At 35.5% G+C, this 24,185-nt stretch overlaps 1 non-coding gene across 1 annotated transcript; it reads left to right on the plus strand.

Annotated features, from left to right (window-relative positions):
• Positions 1–20,350: 20,350 nt before the first annotated feature.
• On the plus strand, positions 20,351–20,415 carry LOC142870377 (small nucleolar RNA SNORD78). The gene has a single exon (XR_012918783.1). It is a non-coding gene; the product is annotated as a small nucleolar RNA SNORD78 (small nucleolar RNA).
• The last annotated feature ends 3,770 nt before the right edge of the window (positions 20,416–24,185 follow it).

Below are 24,185 nucleotides of genomic sequence, written 5' to 3' on the forward strand. Positions count from 1 at the left end.
AATTTTTAAAAAATACTCCTTAACATAAAAATGTGATCTTAGAAAATAATTTTTCAGGGCACCCATGTAATCATCATTGAAAAGAAAATATTAATTATATGCTGTTATGAGGATTTAATAAGATGATCATTCATAGCCCCTAGTTCAGTGTTAGTTGGATATGAATGGCAGGAAACATCAGATTATTTCATTTTTAATTAAACTTTTCATTTTGAGATAATTGCAAATTCACATGTAGTTGTAAGAAATAATACAGAGAGATTTACATTCATCCAGTTTCTCCCAATGATAATATCTTGCAACATTCTGATAAAATATGACAACCAATATATTGACATCGATTCAGTTAAGATACAGAATATTTCCATCACAGCAAAGATCCCTCATGTATTTCTTGTATACCCACATGCCTTTTTCCCTCTTGTTTCTGGCCCTTCCTTAATTCCTAACAATGGCTAACTGCTTTATCTTTTTACAAATGTGTCATTTCAAGAATGTTGTATAAATGAAATAATATCTTATGTTATCTTGTGGGATTGGCTTTTTTCACTTAGAATAATTCTGGAAATTCAACCAGGTTTTTGTATATAAAGATAATTCATTTTTTTTTGTTGTTGTTACTGGGTAGTATTTCATGATATGCATGTGTCATAGTTTGATTAAGCATCAACCATTGAAAAACATCTGAATTGTTTCCTGTTTGGAGCTATTATGAATAAAGCTACTATAAACATGTTTTTGTATTAACATATTTTCATTTCCTTGGGATAAATGTCTAGAGATACAAGTAAAAGGGCATAAGTTAATTGCATGTTTACTTATTTTTATTTTGATAGGAAACTATCAAACTCTTTTCCAGAGTGGCTACACAACTTTACATTCCCACAAGCAATCTACATGTGCTCTTGTTTTCCACATTTTTTGCCAGCATTTGATGTTGTCATGTTTTTAAAGCCATTCTGAGAGATGTATAGCGATATCTCACTGTGGTTTTAATTTGCATTTCCCTGATCACTAATGATGTTGAACATCTTTTTATGAGCTTATTTGCTATCTGTCTGTATATTAAGGTGTCACTTGCTCAACATGTTGTATATAATAATGTCCAGGGTTTTAGGTTGTACCTAGTAGGAGGAATAGGGAAAAATACTTCTCCTTCATCTTCTTGAAAGCAGAAGTCCATATTGTATCAATTTTTTAAAATTGAACAAGTTTTTTCTTTGAAATAAACATTTTTGAGAGTAGAATGTGTTTTTTTACATTAATAGAAAAACGATATTTTTGTCATTGCAGATCTGCTTTCAGGTCACCCAAATTTGTATTTATGATTCTTACCAACTATGTTTCAGTGACAGGAAGCATTTTATTGCAGTGTGTCACCTAGACTTCTTTTATTTCAGGATATTTAAGAACAAAGGATTTCACTTAAGAAAATGCTTAGTATGGAGAAAACTATGGGGGACCTATTCAAACACTGACTTGAAGCTGATGTTTTTAGACTACTCTGGCTGTAAAGTACCAGAACCACTTGGTCGAACCCACAGATTAAAGTGCAAATACATCATGCAGTGTTCTCAGAATCAGCTGTGTTTGTGAGACTGGGGCTGGTTTAGTGACAAATATTCATTTGATGGCAGATTGGTAGCTGCCCTAATTTAAAGTAGTTGATGGCTTCCCCTGGTAAGTGCCATTATCACAAAATTATGCAACACTTATCACAGCAGCTGCTGCTAGCATTCTCTCTCCCTCACATCTCATGCTATGTGGATTCCAGGTGTTGAATATCAGATTGTTTGCAGTGAGAAGTGGTTGAACTATTATGATGGGAAACCTATCCCTTTTTGTCTCTTGTTCCTCTACTGATAAGAATGTCCCCATATTCAATCTGAGTAAAGGGCTGATGAAGAATTCTAGTTTCAATACAAGTATTGTTCAATTCTTTGCATATGCAGCCATTAAGCTCCACTCTCAGTTACATACTAAACATTTAAACATTAGTAAAGACAAAGCTCTTTTGTGAGAATGAATGCTTTTTCCCTAAAACTGTAGTTTTCAAAATGTAATCCCTGGACCAGAAGCATCAGCATCACCAGTGAACTTGTCATACATGCAAACGATCAGATTCCACGCCAGACCTCCTAAACCAGAAACTGCAGGTGGGTGCACAGGACTCCAGGCTTAGTAAGTCTCCCGGGAAATTTGGCTGGCTCAAGTTTGAGAATCACTGCCATGTCAGCACAGCCAGAAACAACAGTTGCCCTGCTAGAGAAATCTCACAATTTGGAGATTCTTTTCACTGTTCTGACTACCCAGCTTTCTCTATGTTTAGAATGAGAAAACTCAGTAAGCCTACAGCTTGCTCCTAATTTCAGCTAGATACCAACTCATTACAAATCTAGCACCTTCCCACAGAGAAGCTCAAAATTCTGAGCAAACACGATGTCCTCCTCCTTTATTAATTGCTGCTGAGGAGATGGGTAACTGATGCTCTCTTTATTGCCTAATTAGTGGTAAAGCCTGGTAATCATGACCTTCCCAAGCAAAAACCATGCAGTATGAGGTATCCAGATTTGGTGTTCTTTTTAGCTGAAACAACAAATGTTCTCTTTATCTAAATCAAAGCACCTCATCACAGACATCATCACTAGCTTGAATTAACCTTGATACCGGTCTACAGGCAAAACACAAAAACAAAAAACAAGAACAAGAAAATAAAGACACAGCTCCAAAGAGATTTCACCTTTATTGACTAACACCTATAAAATGGGCACTTTAATATGTATTGTCATTTTAATTTGCAGGACTATCAGGAGAGGCAAGATTTCTTATCTACAATTTATGAAGAGGAGGGCAGATTCAGAGTGTTATGTAACTTTCCTGAGGTCAAACAACCAGGAAATAGCACAGGGCAATTCAAAACCAGGCCTGTCAGGCTCCAAACTCTATTGCTCTGCACAATGTGAGGCTGTCCTTCCTCATATAAGCCTTCGTGGATGGAGCTCTCAAGTGAACTGAACTAATTGAAGATTAAGTGATATACATGAACTATTTCCCTCCAATCATCAGATTAACTATTTAAAGAATGTCTGGGTGTGTTCTCCAAATCCTATTCCTTCTTTCAGATCCTTTAATTTGCATTTTCTGTGAAGCTTACATCTGTGTCATTCCAGTGATTATTCATTCCTCTTAACACAGAAGATACAGTATGTTTCCTTCTTTTTGTCATTTAATTATTTGCTAGCCACAAATAGTTATTTAATCTTTTCAACTTTGTTTTCACTCTATAACAAAATGCTTGAGGTCAAGAGTATGTCTTCCATTTCTCTGGCAGCTCCTCCAGTACCCAATACCATGTCATCAATAGAAATTCATGCTCATGAATATCTGTTGCATGAGTCTCAGCATTTTGGGGTGCATTGTCTGGTATAGCAGTTACAAAGAAGTTTATTGACCAATCAAAGGAATCCTAGGGATGCAAAGATAAAAATGTATAATCCCTGTTTATAAGGAGTCACAGTTGAATAAAGAGGATCATGAGAGAAAACTTCTCAGTGCAGTGGGGTACTGATATATTATTGGCCAGTAGACCATTAGAGGTGTGAGAAAAGCAAATTCTTTACGTAAACGTTAGAAGAGTCTGGTACAAACTTTGAGATATAACTAGAACCTTGAGATACAACTAGAACAACAAGAAAAAGTTGTCAAGATACATGAGGAATAAAATTCCAGGTAGAACGAATGTGTAAAGAAAGATAATGAGTTTGGGGACCACATGTAGTTCAGTATTACCAGAGCATAAGAAGGAAAGGTACAGTGGGTTGAATTGTGTCCGTGAGAAAAATATGCCTAAATCCTAACCCCCAGTACCTACGAACATGGAAATGTGGCCTTTGCAAGTATAAATAATTTTCTCAAGATTAGATCATCCTGGTTTAGGGGTGGGCCCTAAATCCAATGACCAGTGTCCTTATAGATGAAAGTAAAGAGAGATTTGACACACAGAGGCAGAGAGAAAGGCCAAGTAAAGATCAAGGCAGAGACTGGAGTTATGCAGCCTCAAGCCAAGGAATGCCAAGGGTTGCTGGCAGCCATCAGAAGCCAGGAAAGAGGCATGGAATAGATTCTCCCTCAGAGCCTCCAGAGGGAATCACCCAAATTGTGAACTTCTGGCCTCTAGAATGGTGAGAGAATGCATTTCTGTTGTTTTAAGCATCACATTTTGTGGTAATTTCAGTGCAGCCCTGGGGGAAACTAATATAGCATGGAATTAAGGCACACAGTGATGGGACATAAGCCTACACAGGTAGTTAGGATTTCAGATCATAAAGATTTTTGAATTTTACATGTTCAGCAGCATATACATTTTCTGGCATGCAAACCACTGAAGAATTTTAAGGAGGAGATTGAATGATCACATTTGAGTATTCGAAAAATTGCTCTGGTGGTAGGATGAAAATACAAGACAGAGAGACCGATAAAGATAGTTCAACTGGGAAAAGTCTGAACAAGTTCACTGGTAGCAGGGACAGAGATGAGGGAAAGGATATAAGAAATAAATAATAAAATAGACATGACTTGCACTTGATTGGATATGAAATCTAAGAAGGCAGGAAAAAAGTATATTCATGTTATGAGTACTATTTTTTAAGTATTATATGTATTATTTTGTAAGCTAATAAGCTCACTTAGCAATATAATTGTGAACATAAACCAGTGACTTTAAATATTTGTGCACAACCTCATTTAATGAATGAATTATATACCACCGTAGAGAAGAGCTGCAGTTTGTATCACCAATCCTCCTTTTTTGGCAGTTTTTAAATATTTCTATCTTCTAAATATTATTGTAGTTAACAACTTTGATAAGTTGCACACTCTCTGATTATTTAATTATTTCCTTAGAATAAATTCCCATACTGAGTAATTAATATATAGAAGAGATAATAAGGCTTTTTAAAAACTATTTTTTGGTTTTACATATTGCCATTTCATCCCTTAGAAAGTTTTTCTTTTTATAAATTTTAACATTTACCAGCCATGCATGATACAGGCTGTTGCTCTATTCTCTCCCAAAGTATTGATATTCTTAATATACTTCTGATGGGCAAGAAACAGCAGCAAATTATTGTTTTATTTACATTTCTCAAATTGTCATTAGACAATGTTTTGTTATGATCTCTTTACCAGCTTTTTGCAGATCTTTCTTTCTGGCATTCCTAATTATGCCCTGTATCCATTTTGCTATTAGGTCTTATTTCATGAATTATTAAGAGATTTATTACATATTAAGCATTATGATTTTTGTCAATAATTCTTGCAAATATTTATCCAACATTTTCAGTTTTTTACATTTATGCTGTCTTTTGATTCACAGAAGTATTATTTGTTTGTTATTTAATCTATCAATAATGTCCTGTATGTATGATGCTTTTTGTGTCATGTTTAGAAAGGTATCTTTACTCCAACATTTTAAAAAATATTTAGTTTTATCCTGATACTTTTATTATTTATCTAAATAAATTTTTTATGTAGTTAATCCATCTTACATTTATTCAGGAAAAAATGTGAAGCAGGGATCTATATTGACTATTTTTGTCATAAACTTAGCTGCTAAATTAACACAATATTTGAAGCCACAATAGATTTGATTAATGACTAAAATTAACACCCAGAAGGGAAATATTCTGTATAATGTGAAAATGATTCTCTTATTGCTCAGTAGTAAGCCAGAATGATTGTGGATGAAAGCCTGATTCGAGGGGATTTTCAACAGAATTGTAGGGAGGTTTAAAGCCAAAAAAAAAAGTGAGCTCTTTTGAAGAGTTTTACTATAAAATGCAGCAAAGAAATATGACAACAGTTGGAAAACATATGGTAACTATTAAGCTATCTTAACAGCTCAACTTGGAAAAGTTTGAACAAGTTCAGTGGTAGCAGGGACAGAGAAGAAGAAAGGGATATGAGAAATAAATAAATAATAAAATGGACATGACTTGAGCTTGATTGGATGAGAAATTTAAGCCAGGAAAAAATTTATATTCTTATTAAGTTTACTGTTTTGTAGGGAGGGAGACAAATGGTAAGGAGATTTGGAGACAAAAAATGTGAACTCTATGGAAGAGTTTTACTATAAACTGAAGCAATGAAATATAGTAGGAGCTAGAATTTTCCAAAGACAAAATAATGGCCAGCAAACATATAAAACAATGTTCAACATCTCTAATCATTAGAGAAATGCAAATAAAAACCACAATGAGATATCACCTAACCCCAGTGAGATTGGCCTCTATCAAATAAATAAATGGGACCTGATCAAACTAAAAAGCTTCTGCACAAAGAAACAGTCATGAAAGAAAACAGACAACCTACAGAATGAGAGAAAATTTTAGCATCCTACACATCTGATAAGGGGCTGATAACTAGAATCTACTTAGAACTCATGAAAATCAGCAAGAAAAAAATCAAACAACACTATCAAAAAGTGGGCAAAGGACATGAACAGAAACTTTTCTAAAGAAGACAGAATAATGGCTAACAAAAATACGAAAAAATGCTCAACATCTCTAATCATCAGGGAAATGCAAATCAAAACCGCAATGAGATATCACTTATTTCCAGTAAGAATGGCCTTTACCAAAAAGTCCCAAAACAATAAATCTTGGCGTGGATGCGGAGAGATAGGAACACTCCTACATTGCTGGTGGGACTGCAAACTAGTTCAACCTCTGTGGAAAGCAATATGGAGATACCTTAAAGTGATACAAGTAGATCTACCATTTGATCCAGCAATCCCACTACGAGGCATCTACCCAAAAGAACAATGGACAATCTACAATAGAGATACCTGCACTCGAATGTTTATAGCAGCACAATTCACAATTGCAAAGCTGTGGAAACAACCGAAGTGCCTAACAATACATGAGTGGGTTAATAAAATGTAATATATGTATATCATGGAGTACTATTCAGCTCTAAGAAACAATGGTGATATAGCACATCTTATATTTTCCTGGTTAGAGCTGGAACCCATACTACTAAGTGGAGTATCCCAAGGATGGAAACATAAGCACCACATATACTCACCAGAAAATCGGTATTAATAGATCAGTATCTAAGTGGACACATAGGAATTACATTTATTGGGTATTGGGCAGGTGGGAAGGGGGAGGGGGGATGGGTATATGCATACATAATGAGTGAGATGTGCACTGTCTGGGGGATGGTCATGCTTGAAGCTCAGACTTGTGAGGGGAAGGGGGAAAGGGCATTATATGCAATCTTAAAATTTATACCCCCATAATATGCTGAAATTTAAAAAATCCCAAAACAACAAATGCTGGCGAGGATGTGGAGATAGGAACACTCTTACACTGCTGTTGGGACTGCAAATTAGTGCAACCTTTGTGGAAAAGAATTTGGATATACCTCAAAGAGCTAAAAATAGAAATACCATTTGATCCAGCAATAGCATTATTAGGCATCTACCCTAAAGAGCATAAGACATTCTATAATAAAGACATCTGCACCTGAATGTTTATGGCATCACAATTCACTATCGCAAGGATGTGGAAACAACCCAAGTGCCCGTCAATTCATGAGTGGATTATTAAAATTTGGTATATGTTTATAATGGAATATTAACTCTAAGAAACAACAGTGAGCTAGCACCACTTATATTATCCTGGATTGAGCTTAAGTCTATTATCCCAAGTGAGGTGACACAAGATCAGAAGAATGGGCTCCACATGTCCATCAAATTGGTACTGACTGATTAACACTATGGTGCTCAAAGGGTGATAGAGTTCACCAGGGATTCAGGGGTTGGTGGGGTAGACCCACATCTCAGGGATGTGGTGAGCATTGTGGAGGGAAAGGGCATACCTCTAACCCTAGCTAGGGAGAGGTAAAGATATAAAATACAACCAAAATGTTTGTACTCTCATATTTTCTTGAAATTAAAAAAAAAAAAATCTCTGAAGTAATTGTTCCAACAGTCTTCTATTTTTTCTGGAAGTATGATGAATGATTCTAAATGAGAGGTGTGGATACACATTGGAAGACAGTGGCTCTTCCCACCCATGTAGTCTCTCTTCCTCTCCAATATACCCTGGTAAAGACTGTAAAACAAAACAAATAGATGCACAGTGGTGCTAAAAAATACAGAACTATGCCACTTCCAGGCCAGATATTTTGAAAAAATTCTGGAGATAGAATGCAGATTTATTGATGTGTTAAGCAAAACAGGGGAGATTGCAAATGCACCACACAAGTGGACTTCTTCACAATGTATTATAGCTATAATCAAAAGTAGTCATGAGTGGCTCTAAGCAGGAAGGTATTCACTAGCCGCAAACCAGGTGGATAAGAGAATGACTGTCTACATGTATGGCTGGTGACTCCAACCTCATTCACTAATTGTGGAAGAGTTATCTGCGTAGTTCTGCAAAATGAAATGGAAGATTGGAATGAAGAGAGATGAAGGGCAGAATCTGAGATATAACTAAGCTTCCACAAATATCTGACAATAGGGTTACCTGACAAATAGAAAACATACAGGGTGTGTAAACGTCAGATATCGACAAAAATATTTTTAGAATGAGTATTTTCCAAATATTGCATGGACAACACTCATGCTAAAATATTATTTATCTGAAATTTCACATTTAACTAGGCATCTTGTGTTTTTGTTTGCTGAATCCAACAACCCTACCTAGTAAGCAAAATCAACTTACCAGTTTTGTAGCTCCTGTCCCTTCTTTCTTAGAGGAAAGCCTACATTTACACAAAACTTCACTTAGCCCTCATATTCAGAGGTGAGAAGTTTTAGTCAAGACACCTATATACATGCAAAGAAAACTTTCACCAGCCACCTAATCAACCAGTCCTGCACCAATAAATGTAAATAAACAAACAAGAATCTTGAATATTTGAGGAAAGGTAAAAGAGAAAAGCCATGATGGGAAACAAGAACTGATTTTAATAATGTAGGCAGCAGAAAAAAATGTTAAAAGGAGTTCTAATTAATATTCTCTTGCACATGCTAAAGAAGAGTCCACCTATAAACCAAAAAGGAGATGATGTAAAATAGGCGCTATCACAAAACAAGAAAAAGAACACAGAAAGCAAAATCTTCATTCATAAAAGATACAGTGGTCATTTTAATAATAAATGGGTATAGTTGAATATAGAATTAAGAATCTGAAAGTTAAATAGTTAATAGTTGAGAAACTATTCCAAAATATAGACAAAACAAGACAAAAGAAAGAAATGATGGAAAGAAAAAGATGGAAGGAAGAAAGGAAGGAAGGAAGGAAGGGAGAAAGGGAGGAAGGGAGGAAGGGAGGAAGGGAGGAAGGGAGGAAGGGAGGAAGGGAGGGAGGGAGGGAGGGAGGGAGGGAGGGAGGGAGGGAGGGAGGGAGGGAGGAAGGAAGGAAGGAAGGAAGGAAGGAAGGAAGGAAGGAAGGAAGGAAGGAAGGAAGGAAGGAAGGAAGGAAGGAAGGAAGGAAAAAGTTAAGACATAGAGACATAGAAGTCTAGTCCAAAGAATCCAGCATTCATCAAATGAAAGAATGAAAAGGTAATACAAGGAAAGAAGAAAGCAACTATAGATATAGAGCCCAAAGGCAAAAAATCAAAAAATTAGATAGGCACTGTATCTCAGCAGCAGCTGAGAAGTGACTATAAACTTCTACTGCCTTCCAGAAATAGTGATTCTTTATCATGATATGAGGACAAAGAGACATGAAGAAAAAGCAAAAGCAAAAGAAATTAATCTGGTTATTTCTAAAGATTTCCAAACTAAAATATTAAATACTTTTTTATCAAATAAGGCAGCAGCAAATAAATATTTAAGATTAAAAACAAATACATGAAAAAAATTGCAAATGGGCTAAAAAATTCTCACCCTTTTAAGTCTAAAGAAGGAGCATTTTCATCAAACTTACCTATTTATTAGCATCTTATAAAATAGTGACAATGATTGGGATAGTTGAATTTTGGAGTTATTTTGAAAGCAGTCTCCTTAGTGAGTTGAGTTTTGTATTAATCTCTATGTAAGAAACAATGATTAACTAAATGTGGAATATGTTCATTAATTCTAAAATTTCCCTTGACATGCATAATTGTTTTTCTCTGTGAAGTAATACTCTTCCTCACCTTTTATATTTATGCTTTGATTTAAGTAAGTACATTTAAAGATACATAATACCAACAGACAGTTTTTTCATTACTAATATCATAATAAAATGTCAAGGGAGGGGAAAAAACCTGAGGAAAGACCACTAGATTTGTTAATTAGATCAAATCCTCAATTTCAGTAGACCCAAAAGAAATCTTTTTGATATTAGCAGGTTAATAACATCCTTTTGAAGAGAAAAAAAAGTGCCTATTTTGAAAACACATTAACAATATGAAATCATCCCTGTAAATATCAAAATAGCTTGATACAGAGAATGGTTTCTAGATAATTTACCAATGACAAAATCACCAAGAAATAAAATAGTTTTGCTTTTCTTTTGTGTGTGTGAGATATATATACACATATGTGTGTGTATGTGTGTGTGTGTGTGTGTATATATATATATATATATACACATATATATATGATAGCAAGTATGAAATGTCTGGTTTCCTTAAGTACTAAGTTTGAAAGTTGATATTGCTGACATTTCACTTTGATACTTCTTGTTTTATTTTTATTGTGAAGGTACATCCTCAGTCTTTCAAACTCACATTTTAGCTTGTGATTATCTTTCAAATTTTTTAGAGCAATTTTTGTGAAACCATAGATAAGTCAAAAATTCATGTTATTTTCAAATATGAGTCCCGTCCTGGAATCAATGCAGCACAGACAGCTCAAAATATCAGCAAAACACTTGGAAAGAATGTGGCTAATGAATGTACTGTATGTGGATGGTTAGAAAAGTTCTGGTGATTTTAATTTTGAAAATAAGCCATGTGGGCAAACTGAGGCCAAGGTGGATAATGATGAACTGAAAGCTGTAGTGGAAGCAAATCCATCTCAACCTACTCATGAATTAACAGCAAGGTTTGATGTTACTATTCCATTAATATTGGACCATTTGAAACAAATGGGCAAGGTAAAGAATCTGGATAGATGGTTTCTGCATGAATTAGATGAGCATCAGAAGAGAAATCGTCTGGAAGCTTGCCTTTCTCTGCTGTCAAGACATAAAGATGAACCATTTGTACACCATATTACTATATGTGATGAAAAATAGATTCTTGTGGACAATTGCAAGCATTTGGCACAATGGTTGAATAAAGATGAAGTGCTGAAACACAGTTCAAAACTGAATGTTCATCAAAAAAGGTAACAGTGTCTGTTAGGTGGTAAAATGCTAGTATTATCCACTACAGCTTCATAAAATCTCGTCAATTGATTACAGCAGATGTCTACTGCAACCAATTGGACAAAATGATTTGGATGCTTGTGATGAAACAGCCAACATTAGTCAACAGAGACAAGACAATCCTCTTGTATGACAATGCTCAACCACATGTTGTACAAACAATGCTGTTGAGAAGCAATCCTACAGAAGCTGGACTTGGAAACACTCTGTCATCCACCATATTCAACAGAGCTTGCACCAATGGACTACCATGTCTTCCAGGCTTTGGATCACTAACTGCAAGAAAAAATATTCAATTCTCAACACAGCTGTGAAAAATGCCTTTCATGATTTCTTTGCCACTCAGTTTCCAGGCTTCTTCACTGCTGGCAGAAACAAGCTACCATTAGGATGGCAAAACTGTGTCGACAGTTTAGGTGTGTACTTTGATTAATTGTACTGCTTCTTGTTTGAAATATAATAAACTATACTTTTGATTCAAAATCAGACATTTCATATTTAATGACCTAATATATATGTGTATATATATTTTTTACATATATATGCACATTTATATCCTCTTTTGAATACATATATATTCTCTTTTGATGACATTATTGCTCTTGAACAAAATAAAAAAACAATTACTGTTGGATGGATAAACACTGTTTAAAACCTATAACATACAAAAACTTGCAAAACATGTTTCAATTCCATATTAATATGTTACCATTTTATAGAAATGTTAACTATAGAACTATAGAACATAAAGATTATTAAAGAATAAGTATTTGAGTGTTATTGGGAGGATTTTTTAAAATACCACAACTTAATTTAGGTTTATTTAAAAGATGAACAATGTTATGTTTTCCTGTCATTTTCTCTACTGCAATATAATCTCCAGGAGGGCACAGATTATTGCCTTCTTTAACTCACTGCTGTTAACCACGCATATAGAATAGTACCAGGACATAGTCACTCAAAACTATTTGTTGAATGAATAAATAAGTCAATGAATGAATAACTATTCAAAGAGATTTGTTTGGTTAAAACACTCAGGGAAAATTACTACCTTCAATTCTTCCATAAGCTATAGCCTCACTTGATGAGTTCACAAGTGGCTCCATTCAGTAGATCTATTAGTGTCCCCAGCTGATGTCCCTGAATTCCTTATTGCTTTTTGTTAATGTTGCTTCACATCTATTTATTTTTCTTACTAAAACGTAGGGTCATAGATATATCATCTAAGTTTGTTGCCAGGTGACTTTTCTTTCAGGATAATAGAATACAGTTTCTCAGATGCCTCCTGGGCTTCAGAGTATTATAAAACAGGCAAAACCTAGAGAAAAGTGAGGTGAGTAAAATATGTTCCATGTTTCTTCCAACATGGTAGGTAGTTCATTCTTCTAACAGGTTAATGGTTGGTAAGTTCCTCAGGTCCAGAGCTCAGTTCCACAGCACTTGGCGTTCCCATCTGTTGGTATTCCAGAGGGAGGATGAAGAGGGGTATGTGGTATTAATTTTTTGCACAGCATATTATAAATTTTTTAAATTAGAAAGTAATATTTGTTCTTTCTAAAATATAATCAGAAATAAGAATATAAATATTGCATAAAGTATAAGTTTCATTATCTATTAAAAACTTTAAATGTATAATGTCTCTCTAAGCTTTCTTTCTTTGAAAAATATTATTGAAAACTTGTTATTTTTTCTAGGCAATGAACTGCTACAATGTTTCCCCTTTCCCCTAGGTAGAATTTTATGAGTTCTGGTGTAATGTTCACTGGTTCTATTAACTGGAACTCTCACAGAGTGGAATCATACCTCTAAATTGTGTTATTTATATAAATGCATCATTTTCTCTGAATTAGCAAACAAGAAAAAGTGACACAGAGATTTTTCTTTTATGCTAACCTAACGTCCTTTGTCTCCCAGTCCTTCTCTTTGCAAATGGTTTATGGATATTCAGAGATGTTAAGGAATCTTCGACAAATTCCATATTTTTTGCCCTAAATCTGCATTTTATTATTTTTTTCTTTCAATACACAAAATTCCAGGTTGATAGCCTTCAGTAGTATCAGAGGATGAAATGTAGATTTAGACTTATCAACATGATTTACTTTCAGAATGGTTTTTGGAAAGCCAATTTTATTTTCAAAGCAAAATTCATGGGCTCAAATGGGAAAAGAATGGGGATGGGGAGAGAGAAGCAAACTGAAAATGTTATATCTTTGATTACATCATAGCACAAATTCTATTTTATTGCTTTGAGAATAGTGACATCTAGTGGATATCATGTATTAATACCATGGACATCTTGAAGTCAGAATTTACAGTAATTACAAAAGAAAAGGTCTAATTATATAATTATGGACACAGAAAATTGGGTTTTATAGTAATTGAAATTTACTAGGCCACTTTTAGACATCCATTTGATTGCCAATCACATTCCAGACAGAAATTGACTTTATTAATCTAAAAGCCAAATACATTGCAGAATAAGGGAAAATGTTATCAATTTACCCTTTGGGGGGATTAAGGAAGGGTACAGATTCTGAGGATGGTTAGCAGATGGTCTGTGTGTATTATAGGAGCAGATCACTTTCAACATTTTCTTCTCATATTCATGTTAAAGTATTTGCCAACCACCAATATTTGTCCTACATTTGTTTTCCATTTGATCCCCAATGTATTTGTCTAAAACACATATTTATTTCGATTATGAATGAAAGTAATGGTGTGAATCTTTAACTTAACAGTCACTATTAGCTAATATTACAATTCTTCATTAAACCTTCCATATGGACCAATATAGTAATATCCCCTTATTTGCAGGTTTGCTTTGGGCACTTTTAGTTACAATACAGTTAGCTATTTTGAGAGAGTGACCATATTTGCATAACTTTTATCATGGTATATTGTTATAATCACTCTATTAGTTCTTGTTGTTAGCCTCTTACTGTTGTTAACCTCTTACTCTTATAAATTAAACTTTATCATAAGTGTGTATGTATAGGAAAAAACATAGTATATATAGGAGTTGGTGCTTTCCATAGCTTCAGTCACCTACTGGTGGTCTTGGAATGTACTCACCACAGATTGGGGGTAAGGAGGCCACTGCAATATATTTGACACTTTGTAGTCTATAAATTGGTATTTGTGTACACTATTATTCACTACATATTGATATTATTCCCATTTTATAGCTAAGTAAAACAAATATTAAAATATTTCAATAAATTAGCAAAACCAACAAAAGCCTCCTGGAGAAGAAAGCCAAAGATACCAATTCTCACTTACTGAAATTTCAGGGCAAAGTTCCAAATGGTACAATGCTGGCTCTCTGAATATAAAAACAATCCAGATTTAGATGGAATAATATTAAGGGAAACTGTAATGGTAACACAACTGTCATCACTATCATTTATGGAGTGCCTACTATTTAGCAAATGCTACTCTAAGAAATTATTATCCTTGGTAATAGAAATAGAAGAGGCATCTGAAGTACAGAAAGGTTAAATAAGCCCTTAAGGTCACAGGCTAGTATCCTTGGGGTAATAGTGCAGATTAGTAAATACACCTTGCCCTCACTTTGTCAGTATATGTAATAAACAAGTATAATACAAACCCAGACTTTTAAAATAGAAGTTGCTTACTTGTGTTTTTAGTTTTAATTAGACAATTTTATATTTCAGGAAGTATTTTATTTTGATTTGATTTGTTTAATGTTGCTTTTTTAAAATAAGATCAACTGAAAAAAGTGCTAACATTGAAATTGGAAGCCTCAGATTTTATCCCAATTTAATCTTTCCCTAGGGAACTATTTATTCTTGCAAAATTAATTTATCTGAGTTTTAATTCTTCATCTCTAATCCTGAAAAAATAATCATTTCAAACTCCCTACAAACCATTGTAAGAATAAATGTTTGTGAAAGCATTTTAGAAATGTCAAAGCCCTGTACTAATTTAAAATATTATTATAATAATGACATATTCATAATGGTAATTAAACTGGTTCTTTTTTCTGAAGTGAGATCAAAAGATGATCTAAGTAAAATAAAATTTTGGTGAGTCTTTAAAATTGCTATTATAGATTCCTAGAGAAAAGTCCAAATTTTGTTATGAAAGTAAGAAGAAATTTCTAGAATTAAATGTTGTATAGATAGACATCAATATTCATATTCATATCTATAATCTGTGGCCCAAGACATAGAGTATCAGGTGATCTGGCTGGTAGAAAATAGGCAAGGCAGCTTCCCCTTTATGTGAGCACTTTTGTTTTCATTGAAGATTTCAACTCATTGCTTTAAAGTCAACATTATATAGAAAATATCACTAGTAATAACAGACTTAATAAAATAATTACCATATCCATTAAACTAGATTTCTTGCTCTTTATCTGACCAGCTTCTTAATAACACACACACATCACACAGGCATGATTTTTTATCTGCCTAATTTCTTCCTAAGTATAAAAAATTGCTGTTTTTATTTTTTTATTATTATTATTTTATTTTTACTTTTTTTTTTATTTTGGCATATTATGGGGGTACAGATTTTAAGGTTTCAATAAATGCCCATTTCCTCCCTCCCCCCACAAGTCTGAGTCTCCATCATGACCATCCCCCAGATGGTGCACATCTCACTCATTATGTATGTATATACCCGCCCCCCTCCCCCCTCCCACCTGCCCAATACCCTATTACTGTAGTACCTATGTGTCCACTTAGGTGCTACTCAGTTAATACCAGTTTGCTGGAGAATATATCTGGTGCTTGTTTTTCCATTCTTGGGATACTTCACTTAGTAGTATGGGTTCCAGCTCTAACCAGGAAAATATAAGATGTGCTATATCACCGTTGTTTCTTAGAGCTGAATAGTACTCCATGGTATACATATACCACATTAAAAATTGCTGTTTTTAAAAAAGTACATTAGTTTCTTTGGGTTAAGTTAGGCATATCACATTTATTTGTATTTACTATGTAGTACAATATCTATAGCATTATAGAATAATATATTATAAAATAGGCAAGTTGCCAAATATCAATAAATTAACAGTATTATTGGAGGCAAAAGGCTTATATACCCAATACTTTGATGAATATTTTACAATTACTTAATAGTCATCTTAAGGCTTATATTGATGATTTCCTTTATTACTTCTATGTCATGCAGGATGCTAGTAGGAAAATTACAGCATAAACAAATATAGAAATTTGAGGATTATTTAAAAAGAGACAATTTGCAAAGTTTTGACAGAGCATGGAAACTATAAGGAATAGTTCAGCAAGGAAGGTCAGGATACCTTTTAGCTCTCTAGCCTGAAAAAGTAGGGAGAGAGAACAGTTCCTAGAACCTGGAACCTGAGGGGGTTGCGGGGGAGAGGGAAAGAGAGAGAAAGTAGTGTCACCTACCTGGTAGGACACAGTCAAGGGACCCAGCCAAACAGAGATGACCCCACAGGAAAGAAACTGGTAACATGGGCCCAGTATCAATCTCTGCCTTTGCTCTGATTCCCACACATTGCTCACCGCTGACAGCACAGCCGGTAGGTAGCCAGGGTGTACTGGTCAGGTTTTAGCCTGAAAACGTCGGTTCTTGGTGCACTCATGGCTGAAGAATGACCAGACACACCAAAGTTAGGAAAGCATGAAAATGAGGTTTTGTGAGGAGAAAAAGATAGGTTTATAGACCAAGAGAAACATACAGTTTTGCAGAGCATGATACATACACCACAGATAACGACAGGACTCATTGTCGCAGCAAAGCAAAAGCAAAAGGAAGAGAGCAAAAACAGGGATTTGACTGTGGTCTGTGTCTTGTTTTATAGTGCCCAGATTGGGACCTCACTTGTGGTTCAGAGGTGACCATGGAATCACTTTGATTGGACAGTTGGGAGTCACATGCCTTGAGCCTTAACTACTCATGCAGGTTGTTCTAGGTCAATTTCTGGACTCTGGTACCTATGCTGCTGGGCTCATGAGCTAGGCAGGCGTCCTCAAACTATGCTCCCTCACCCCTCCCCTCAGGACATTTATCCAGCCCGCAGGGTGATTTTGCCACCCTGCTTAGCAGCCGACTAGTTCGGGGTCCACAGTGCGCATGTGTGGAATGTGCGCCTCACTCTCCAATGGCCCTCCAACGGTCTGAAGGACAGTGAGTGAACTGGCCCCCTGTTAAAAAGTTTGAGGACCCCTGATGTACCTGGGCTAGAGAGTCCTCTGCATTCTTGTGCAGCTGTAGTGCTAAGTGTTCATAAGCTATTCCCTCCTCTGCAGGCATGGCAACCCCAGGTATGGCAGTTGCTCGAGAGAGATTAGGGTGGAGCAGGACCAAAATGGAGGCCACAGCACCCACTTTCATCCCTAGGAGACCCGGAATCCCTTGCTGTCTACCTAACACACTGACTGGTTAAGGCAAGGGAGTCTGTGATAGTTAATTTTATGTGTCAACTTGGCTGTGTTAAGATAGCTGTTAAAACATTATTTCTGGGTGTGTCTGTGAGTGTGTTTCTGGAAGAGATTAACATTTGAATCAGTAAAGTAAGTAAATAAGACCTGCCCTCACCAATGTCAATGGGCGTATTCTAATCCATTTAGGGTTTGGACAGAACTAAAAAGTCAAGGAATGACAAATTCTTTCTCTTTTCCCTTAAGCTGGGACAGTCATCTTCCACCCTTGGGCATCAGAGCTTCTGGTTCTCAAGTCTTCGCACTTAAACTGAATTATATCACTGATTTTCCTGGTTCTCCAGTTTGCAGAAGACAGATATCGGGACCCTGTGGCCTCACATGAGCCAATTCTCATAATAAATCTCATATCTATATCCATATCCATATTTATGGAGATAATATATATCTCTTATTGGTTGTCTTTCTCTGGAGAACCCTGATTAATAGAGTCTGTTAACGACAAATGAAAGAGATCCACCTCGTCTCCCCAGAGCAATTGTTGGTTCTCCTAGTGTGCTGGAGCCAGATCTTCTCCTCTTTCCAATTCCTCTTTCAGTGATTTTGCATTGCTAGCTTCTGCTGTCTCCAACCCCCTGGCAAAGACAGGGATGGCCTGTTAGGAACCTGGCTTTTTAAGAGTGAGTTTGTTTCAGGTTTGCCCTTAGCTCTAGAGTAAAGCACTTGTCAAAGTAAGTATAAAGTAGCCCTAGGGTGAAATCTTTACTTTTAATATGTGTCTATTTGGGGAGTCTCAACTGAATGTCTGGCTTAATTCATCCTAATTATTAAGGAGTCCGAAGTCTAGTTGGGTCCAAATTCCAACATCTCCATGGCTTTCCATGCATGATCTTTGTGTGATGAGAAATATCTGCTCAGCTTTCACCCGTCATCAGTAGTTCCCTGCTCTTGCACCCAAGGATCGGAGGGATTTCCATGTAATTATGGCTATGGCTGCCTCACCCTGCCAACATGCTCCACAAACACCCACATTAACATCCCCAAACACCAAATTCTGTCTTACTCTACCCTGGGAGAGTGGGCTTCCTGCTTTTAAGCATCACGCATTGGACATTGCCTCAGGCAGAAAGCCGCAGGGAATAGAGTGCTTTCTCCTCTCTTCCCAGAGGATCTCAGCCTTGCACTGACTGCTGTCCAACACCTATAAATATTTTCTTCACATAATTTGTCTAGTTTTATAGTTGTTTATATAACAAATCTAATACCAGCTCCTCTAATAATACTGGAACAAGAAATCTCACCTTTAATATTCTGTTCCCTTTCAGTGTTCATTTGCAGCCAAAATGATCTACCAAAAGTACAAATCTAATCATGCCATCACCAGTCTAAAAATTATTAAATGGATCTTTATTATTGTTATAATGAAATCAATACTCCTGATGTGACTTTACAGTTCCTGAATTATCATTGTCATCATTATCTATCTACCTGCTCACCCTAATTCTCACCACTTTCCCTCTCACAAATTTCTTTGTTCTAGTCATGTTAAAATTTATTTCACTCTTTTTTCTATATGTTTTTCACATGCTAGTCTCACCTCTTTGAAACCTCATTTTCCTTATTTTTCTGAATAACTCTTATTCATCATTCAGGATAACAGCCGGCACTCCTTTCCTTTCCTGGATTAGGGTAGAACTCCTAACTATAATGCTATCTAAACTCTTTATAACTCTGCCACTATGGCATTTATCCCATATTTTGTGTTCATTTGTTTCATCCTCTGTCTTCACCACTCTATTGTAATGTGGTGAATGCATTGCCATCTCTATTTAACTTCTTACTGTATTCCTGGAGCTTATCAAAATACATAACACATGGTGGGCATAGGAGTACACCTTTTAAGTAAGTAATTAATCTGTTTACTTCAATATTTCTATTGCCTTTAAGAGAAGACGTATTTACTATTTATCTTTAGTAAAAATAACTAAAAAGTTAATTTTTAAAATAGTCATAAATATTTGTTATGCTCCAAATATGTTGTTCTAGGTGGCATGCAGTTTTCAAAGAAGTATAAATGAGGGTTCATTACTTCATTGAGAATAATGTCTAAAGGGGCAGACAATTGACAGTGCAGTTTGAAAGTATGAAAAGATGACAAAGCTGTTCAGGTGACGTTGTGCAGTGCCACTGTTAAGGGTTCTCATATTAGTTTTTCACACAACTAGTTTTTATAGTCTGAAAGTCTTCTGACATATTCTTTAGTTCCCTTTGAAATATTTCCTTTCAGAGTGGTGAAATTCTTATTCACACACGATAGCTATTTTTAGGATCAAGAAGGTCAAAGGCATTAGATTTCTTCATTCCTTTCCCACCATAGGTTTAAGAATTCGCAAACCAGCTTAACAGCTTAATAGAAGATTGACTCCTTCCCCTTCTTCCTAGAAATCCTCTCAAGGCAGTCTAAAAAGCATTTCCCAGGTTTAATGTTAAAATACAAAATAGCACACTGAACTCCTAGGAGTTGTCATTCTCTGTACATTCTGGAACCAGGCTCTATTTTGAAAATTATGGTAAGTCAAAGTTTCTCTGCAATGATGTTGATCAAATGTCTTACCTAAAATGAGCATGTAGACAAATTTAATACTGAAGGAAAAACATGTCTCATAAAATGAGAAGGCACTAGGCAATACTCTGTAAGTAAGGATGTCACATAACAATGTGTGGTTTGATCTCTTGGAACAAAATTGACACTAAACTAAAATGTGCCACCTTTGGTAGAGTGGAGTGAGTTTTAGACACAGTAAGTTGACTTTGATGACCTAAGGGGAAAGAGAGCCTGTGTCACTCAGCTCCACAAATTCTGCCACCATGAAAAGTTTCTAGGAGGTGGCAGAACATGTTTGTCTCCTTTTACTTGACAAAGTGCTCAAGAGTAATTTTCTTGTTCCAGGTGAAAAGAAGCAACACACTTCCTTTCTAGACAAATTATTATTTTTTCCAAAAAAGCACACATGCACAAAACAGTGATAAAAATACAAACATATATGCTGCTTCCTATTAAAGCTTCCAAAGACCTCAAAACAGAAAAATGTGAGAAGGCTTAGCCAAGAAATGTATTGAAGATATATGGATTCTCTTACTTTCAGGCAATATATGATCCTGGGGTAGGGCTGGGGGGATAGGTGTTGTTCTGATATGTGCTGGTGCTGTGGTGAGGTTGGAGGTAGGCATTGTTCTGATAGCTAATGTGCTCAGAAATTGGGGTCCTTTGGGGTGTGGCCAGAAAAAGGAACAGCAGTTTTGTCCAAGGACACAGCAATGGCAAGAAGAGTAGCAAAGACTAGGTGTATGTTCTGGTGTGTTGACACCTTTTCAGACAAGGTTAGTCTGCAGAAGAAAAGGCTTTTAGTAGAGCACAGTCAAGATTGCCAATCGTGTTGAGATGTTGGGCTACCCAAGCACGTCACAAATAAGCAGGAAATCAAGTACTGGAGCTCATTTGGGCATAATTACCCAAAGGTGCTTCTAGCAAAGGTGGTAGATTGGATGCACACATTTATCACTGTGTCCTTCCTAAATCCCATAAAATAGCCAAAAGAGTGTGAAACCAACCCAAAAAACAAAAAAGAACTGAAAAGGAAGTGAAAGCAGCCCAATTTTGGAACTGAAAGACAAATAGGCAAATTGGTACTCACTGAATAAACCAAATAGAAAATTAAAACACAGTATACAAAGAAGTGAACAAAAAGCAAGCTGATTCATGCTGCAGATCACCAAAGTTTAGAACCTAAAGATACCAGTGAGTTCTGAAAGTGAGTTCCCTTGGGAGACCAAAGTCCCATAAGGCCAAGGAATTTTGTTTCGCAGACAGACATTTTCACAGTGTGAAAACAGTGCTTGGCATGTAGAAGGCACTTGGTAAATACTTGTTGAAGAAATAAATTAATGAATTCAAGTCTTTGTAAGGAGCAGCTAAGCCTCCATAACCTGATAAGACTGTAGATTTAATTTCTGAGGAGGAAGAACAGAGGGGCTCTGGTTTAGAGACATCAAATATAGCAGAGGGTGAGGGTAGAGACTAAGTTCATTTCTATAGACTGAATGGGGAGACCCTAGCACCCTTCTGTTTGGCCCCCAGGATATTACAAGATTTATCTCTGGGAAAACAATTGTAAGAAGAGAGACATACAGATACTGAGAAAAGTCCCCAAATAAACTGCACAGCCAAAACTCCACACAATCAATATCACCAAACATATTTCTCTTTCTTTCCTTTCTCTCATTCTTTCTCTCTCACCCACATTCCTTCAAATCAAATTCAGTAGCTAACTATTAGAGTTATGCGTATGAAGAAAGTCCCTAAGATAACAGAGATCAAAACAAAAAACAAGAAAAACAATAAAGAAGCTTGGAAAATAGAGACAATGTGGAAGGCTAAAAACAATTAGCAGGCAAAATACCCATCTACATTATGCTCAGAGAGATAAGTGAAGTTATTGCTTCCATAGAAGAAGAGAACATTAACAACAGCAACAACAACAAAAAAATGGAACATTTGAGAATGAAAATGTGCTCTTAAAAAATACAAATATGGCAAAGAAAATGAAAAAAAATTAGTAAAAGTTTTGGAAAATTAACTTAGCAAAGAAGACCCAAAATATAGAGGAGAGGAGGGGAGGGGAGAGCAGGGGAGAGAAGGGGAGGAGGAGAGGGGAAGGGAGGGGGAAGAAGAAAGAAGGAAAAAAAGGAAGAAAAAAATAAACTGCAGAAGAAGAAAAGAAAATTGAAAAGTTGGTTCAGGTGGTCTAATTTAAAAAAGAGAGAATTCTAAAAAGAGAAAAGGGGACAAAATTGAGGAAGTACAATACTTGAAGAAGTAATTCAAAAAAGGACCTACCATATTCTTTGAAAATGAATATAGAATGAACCATATCAAGACACATAAATATGAAAGTTCAGAACCTTGGGTACACAGACAATTCTAAACACCTCCAGAGAAAATAGTAGGTTACATACCAAAGGTTAGGAGTCAGAATTGCTTCAGAATTCTCTAAACAAAATGAAAACAAAAACAAATAAGAAAACAAAAATAAAATCACTGGAAAATAAAAAATAAGAGCACAAGGGTTTTTAAAGTTTTGAGGGAAATGATTTTTGATCTAGAAGTTATTTTCAGCCAGGTTATCAAGTTTTAAACAAACAAACAGAAATACCCAAGCAGCTCTTCTTTGGAGAGTCCTAAACAATTTGTTCCCCAAATGAAAGCATAAGCCAAGAAAGTATAAGACACAGAATCCTGAGAATTCAACACAAGAAAGGCAAGAGAAAATTTCCAGAATTATAGCTGTACAGTAGGCCCAGAGGCCAACCCAATCAAATTATATAAGACAGACAGAAGGTATTTTAAAAGAAAGAAGAAACTGATATATTTGAATGCACTGAGAGATTTTCAAATGTCTGAGAGAGAATTTAGGGATAAATTACTAATATGTATATAGAAACTCAAGTAAAATTTAAAAGGAGACAATTATTAACTTCAGGAAAAGCAAGAAATAAAACATCATTTTGTACAAGAAATAAAATAATGTAATATCCAGGTGCTCTTAAGCCATAAAATTGTCTCATCTGCAAAAATATGTATACAATCACAAGGGTGCAGCACACACTGAGTATTGATCAAGCCAAATATCATATGACTTTATTGATTGGACAGGGAAGGAAATATGAGCCTGTGTGATTGGGGGAAGGGCTTAAAGAAGCCACCTAAATCCTTATCTTGCTCTGTAAAAAAGAAGTAAATATCACATAAAATTGACTAGATATGAAATTGTCCTATAAGCTTACTAGGTGGAAATAAGAAAGTATGTGATACGGGCGAGTTTTAACAACTCTAAAAGTGATCTCTTCTGAGGAATAGGAATTTGTGTAGCTTGCTAACTACTATAAAAGGAGTGCTGATCTTGACTGTGAGCCTTGCAGAACTAACTGATCTGTTATACCCCATGCAAGTATTTCTTTGATAGAAACAAAATCAAATTTAAAAAACTCACCAATTCTTTTGACATGAATCTTAAAAAACTGCACTTATTAAATACAACTTTGTTGACTAAAGTCATCATTGTATTATACCAGACAACATTTTAGCTAAGGCTGAAATGTTTCAGTGAAACTATGGGATGTCCTGCAGCTCTTAACCAAAACATGGCTTCAAGGTACTATTTTGAACACATAATTTTCAACAATAATGACAAATATACAACAATCTATATAATATGTTCTCATTTGTGAGAAAAAAAATATTGATGTTATACACACACGCATGTTTGCACACATACACAAACATATTTGGTTGTATATACATAGAAACATTTCAGAAAGGTAAATAAGAACTCATAAACCAGATGAATTTCTGGGAGAAGAA

The sequence above is a fragment of the Microcebus murinus genome, chromosome 3 (genome assembly GCF_040939455.1).
Source record: "Microcebus murinus isolate Inina chromosome 3, M.murinus_Inina_mat1.0, whole genome shotgun sequence".
In the NCBI taxonomy this organism is placed as follows: domain Eukaryota; kingdom Metazoa; phylum Chordata; class Mammalia; order Primates; family Cheirogaleidae; genus Microcebus; species Microcebus murinus.